Raw genomic sequence first — 6,054 nt, 5'->3', positions numbered from 1 at the left:
GCGCTCATATCATGCAAACAATCTGGTGCTCCGTAATTGACGACAAGGTCAAGTGAATGCTGAACGGATAATACGATGTTCCATGATTAATAATCAGGGTCAAGTGCATGCTGTACAGGTCAAACAGTGTTCCATGATTTACAAAAAGGTTAAATGCATGCTGTACAGATAATATGATGTTCCAGGATTGATAACAAGGTCGAGTACATGCTGTACAGATAATACGGTGTTCCATGATTAACGACAAGGTCAAGTGCATGCTGTACAGATGATACGGTGCTCCATGATTGATAACAAGGTCGAGTGCATGCTGTACAGACAATACGGCGTTCCATGATTAATAACAAGACAGAGTTCATGCTGTACAAATAATCAGGTGTTCAATAATTAACGACAAGGTCAAGTGCATGCTGTACAGATAATACGGCGTTCCATGATAGATAACAAGGTCGAGTGCATGCTGTATAGATAATACGATGTTTCATAATTAACGAAAATGTCCGTTGGATGCTGCACAGATGATACGATGTTCCGTAATTAACGACAAGGTCAAGTGCATGCTGTACAGATAATAAGGTGCTCAATGATTGACGAAAATGTCGAGTGCATGCTGTACAGATAATCTGATATCTATAATGAAAATAAATTCGAGTTTTTTGTTATATAAATAACTCTATGTTTTATGATTGATGATAACGTACATTGTATGTTGTAAAAATCATATCTTCCATTTGAAGATTTGAAGATAAGGCTATTGAATTTTTAAAATGTTTAGTTTTTATTGATATTTAGATCGAATGTGTATTGTACAAACAATCTGAACTATGATTAAAGACGGTTCGGCAAGTCTAATTGTATAAATGATTTATGTCATTCTATTGAGGGTAAAGGCAATTGTATATTATAAATTGACATTTAGTATGGGTGGATATTGTACAAATAGTTTGGATACTATAGGGACCACAGAACCAAGTCAAAAATAGATTTTGGGGTTTCTCCGTTTGGGCAGAAAATTTAATAGGAAGGTGAATACGTCGGGGCATTCTGATTGGATATTTAGGCGAGCGAAGTTTCCAAAGTTTTATGTGTGGGCTGGGCAGTACATGTAGATGTAAAATATATAGAAAAAAAGTTACTTTTATAGCCTGTTTTTGTCAGGGGGAGTTAATTAAGTGTGTATCTTGTTGTAAATTTAGGCGAATTTTTGGTGCTGAATTCAATACAAGATGGTGGCCCCCATATAAAAAAAGTTCAAATTGGTGCAATTTTTAATCATTCTATTTACAGGTTTCCGGGATGACATTCTTCAAAATCATGGCTAGCGGACCAGTGTTGAAAACTCCATTTAAGCAGGACAGTGGTAAACGTTAACATTATCGTCTATGGGAAATCATTTGGTTCCGTGGTTCCTATATATATTGTTATGATATTGGGTGTTAGGCCGACTGTATCGTGTATAAATTTTGTTGCTCTATAACCGAGTGTAACACCGACAAATAATTTAATATTGTATTACTGATTATTACTTTACATTTACTTATTGACGATAAGATCTGTTTTGTGTTTTTTTAAATCCGCTGTTCTATGATTGGCAATTGAAGTAAATATTAATTATATTGAATGTAAAGATGATTTTTTTTCTGGCAAAAGGTTTGCGGTTCATAATCATGAAATTTCTTGGTTGGTATAAAAACAGTTTTAAGGGTTCTGCTATAATTAACTATATAACCTATGTTGTCATTTTATGATGTCTTAGGTCTGAAATAGCGGGACATTTAGCGTTAGCCATGTCCGTACGAAGCGAACGTATTACCCATACTGTAGTGTTCATTTCCCTCGATTGTAAAATTTTACACATCTCATCACTTCTATGATACCTGCAACTAACGAGAAATTTTTCAGATAATTTCAAGGACTCAGTCACCGCCAGACTGAGAAATAATAGACGACAGGCCGATGGTATATTGTAAACCGTGAACTTATTACTTTAACAGTTAAAATCGAATCGCGTCGGATCTATACTTCAAAGAAGGTATCGTAGCATAGTATCGTAAACTACTACCCTGTAATTGAACTATCTATATGCTATATGATCTCTTATATAGCGCCCGACCGCCTTGTGCCGTTAATTGAAGTGTGATGATATTATATATCAGATTGGTCAGTAAGAAAATCGCTTAAGGGCATGTTTGTGGGACACATTGTGTAAGTCGATATCAAATAAAAGGTCATGCTATTCACATATATATAAATAAAAATATCACTTAATAAAAGTTATTATCACACAAGGTAATATGAATTATAAACTAATTTCATGAAACAAATATTCCTTCAAGATTAGTGTATTTTAATGATTTAATACAACATGCAATCTTTTATGATTTTCTTTTAATACATGGAATATGATATAACTCTTGTACTATCATTTTTACATATATACTTTGTTATCATGATAATATACACCAACTGAGTAATATCAGGAAGAAATTCTTTACTCTTTCTATTGACAATTAATATTCTTTGATGAACTGCTATGGTTAAGCTTTGTCCAAGCTAGCTATGCATCTGTGTATATCAACATAGAGGGGTTCACTACACTATGCCTAGGGTAACCTGTTACCAACAACACCTGACAAAAGATACACAAAAATCAGGCAGGTTTTTAATTCGATCATACACAGTCATATTAATCAAAATTAAGGCATCAAAACAATTTTTCTTACGTTTTATTAAAAACCCAACTGGGTTATTTAAAACAGAAGGTTCTAATTGTTATAGGTAACATATAACACAACTCACACCTATGTAAATAAATATGATTTTTGAAATATATTCAATCAAAATGTTAAATATTTGAATTAAATTAACAATCAGCAGTAGGTGAAGATGAATTGATAATTTGGTTTAAAAATGTTCTATATCAATATTCATCTCGGAGACTGAGAAATACTCACGTTGTTCAAATCGTTCACCTTAAATTGGATAGGTAATATTTCAAAGTAAAGTCTTTCATATATGCATGTTTATAATTATATATTATGAAGGAATGACATTTCAAAATGGTGATATTTTGAATTGTCGAATATTATCCAAGCGCATAAAATGTAGATGAATGAATATGAGAAAGAGAAAAAACCTACACATATAAAAATAGTTGCAACGATAATTTTGTCCTCTTGACAATGTATATGTATTGTAATGAAAACTTATTAAGCTTACTTCATAGTTTACTTTTCATCTCCTCTTGTTTGAATACTGCGGTGTGATTTTGCGCAATAAATCTTCCATTGCTCTACTCAACTAACAAGTCTCATTAAATATAGCTAAAATCTGGCTAATGTCTTTAGAATGAAAAATAATGTTATAGGATTTCGCATGTTTGTTCATGGTCAGTATACTTGATTAACGTTCCTCTCGTCGTCATGTAAAGTTGCATTCTCATAACAGAGCTAACATTAATTGTTATTAGGCTGTTAAACTACTACACTTCGTCACTGCAAAATATACCAAAACCAAATACCAAAATAAGAATCACTCTTATATCAATTTACTTAAAACTAAGGAATCAATGTTATATCAATATACCAAAAAATACAGAACAAATGTTATATCAATATACTATTAGTAATTGAATCGATGATATATCAATATACCAAAACTATAGTATCAATGTTGTATCAATATACCAAAAACTAATGTATCAACGTAATATCAATATACTAAAAACTATAGAATCAATTTTATATCAATATACCAAAATTATAGAATCAAAGTTATATCAATATGTCAAAAACTAAAGAATCAATCTTATATCAATTTACCAAAAACTAAGGAATCAATGTCATATCAACATACCAAAAACTAAAGAATCAATGTAATATCAATATACTAAAAACTATAGAATCAATGTTATTTAAGGATTAAACTGTCTTTATTTGGTGGCTATGGTCGATATAGATGCCAGAGCTTTGCAAACAAACGTGTCGTATTGTGCTAGATCTGGCATCTCTATCGACCATAGAAACCAAAAAAGACAGTTTAATGCTTATATTTACATTCTCGACATATTTCTTTTTGTTATTTTTGAAAATTAAAATTGAGTTAGCATAAAAAATGCCAATATTCAGCGACTTCGTCAATGGGGTTCAACAAATGGAACAGCCTATTTTTTCAAAGTTCATTTGTCACGTGCAGATTGGCAAACAAAAAAGTGCATTGAAATAATACGAAAAAAACACAGTCTGTTTAATTCTTTTTATTATTTGTGTAATAATATTGTATACAATTTCTTTTTGGTTCTTTTTAATTAACATAAAAAACGACGTAGTCCTAGGCTTTTTTTCATAGAGTCATGATTGTTTACGTTATTTACAAGTAGTTCCGGTGGGTGAATATATTCATGCGCGGCATGGATTGATGTCACGTTTTGGGTGTCAATTATGCTCACATAGACTGCAAATCTTTTACTTAGTTTATATCGTGGCTTTGCCACCAAAATGTAAATATATCAATAAACCAAAACTATAGAATCAATGTTATATCAATATGCCAAAAACTAAAGAATCAATGTTATATCAATATACTAAAAACTACAGAACAAATGTTATATCAATATACCAAAAGTAAATAATTCGATAATATATCAATATACCAAAAACTAAAGAATCAATGTTATATCAATATACCAAAAACTAAAGAATCAATGTTATATCAATATACCAAAAACTACAGAACAAATGTTATATCAATATACCAAAAGTAAATGAATCGATAATATATCAATATACCAAAAACTAGAGAATCAATGTTTTATCAATATACCAAAAACTATAGAATCAATGTTGTATCAATATACCAAAAAACTAAAGAATCCATGTAATATCAATATACTAAATAGTATAGAACCAATTTTATATCAATATGCCAAAAACCAAAGAATCAATGTTATATCAATATGTCAAAAACTATAGAATCAATGTTATATCAATATACCAAAAACTATAGAATCAATGTTCTATCAATATACCAAAAAATATAGAATCAATATCATATCAATATACCAAAAACTATAGAATCAATGTTATACTAATATATCAAAAAATACAGAATGCATGTTATATTAATATACTAAAAACAAAAGAATGCATCTTCTATCAATATATAATGTATCAAAAACTAAAGGATCAATGTTATACCAGTATACCAAAAACTAAAGACTATTAACCAAAACTAAAGAATGGATGTCGTATCATTATACCAAAAACTTAAGAATTAAGGCTATATCAATAAAATAGTCTTTATCTTGAATGAAGGTTAGCATTATTCTTGCTAGAAGCCTTTAAAAGTCAACTTAAACCAATGCACATGTCATCGATAGCGTTCAACGTTATCGACTGTTCTGGGCCCGGTTGTTTAAAAGCTGATTAGTTGAATCACCTTTATTAGTGAATATCCTATTTATTTTTATTCACATCAAAACATTCATGAATTTATCTTTCTTAAACTAGGCAAGTAGGAAGAGACTGAAAAGTTTAATTGAGTTTCTTGAAAATGTCAAGTTAGTTGTACAAGAAGTAATTTTAATAGGATTTTAGAATAGTTGTTAAATTGTTATCCTCTAATAAATTTTTAACAACAGTGCCTTAAAACGGCCTTAAATGTCTCTTAAATTTCAATAAGCAACATTTGGAGCCTCAATCATTATCTTGACCTTGTAGCCAACATCAATCTGTCCCGTTATGTTGTGCGTTGCTATTGTTCTATATTGTTTTACATGTCCTCTTACCCTCGTATTGTTCTTTTCTTTATTGTTGTAAAAAGTAGGAGTGTTGTAAATATTTTTTTAAATCTTTATTTTATTAAATTGCACGAAATAAATGCTTTTAAACAAATTCTTCAAAACAGCATATTTATATAATTTTTTTTTCTCATTTATATTTCATAGCATTAAATTAGTCACCTACACAAATACGTCATCCTTTCTTACCATCTTTTAGTTTGATCGACAATTGTTACCGTCTTTCTCAGATACTTGACGATGTCACTAACAGAATC

Source organism: Pecten maximus, chromosome 8 (genome assembly GCF_902652985.1).
Source record: "Pecten maximus chromosome 8, xPecMax1.1, whole genome shotgun sequence".
In the NCBI taxonomy this organism is placed as follows: domain Eukaryota; kingdom Metazoa; phylum Mollusca; class Bivalvia; order Pectinida; family Pectinidae; genus Pecten; species Pecten maximus.
The sequence above is the reverse complement of the archived record's forward strand: the minus strand, read 5'-3'. Positions refer to the sequence as shown.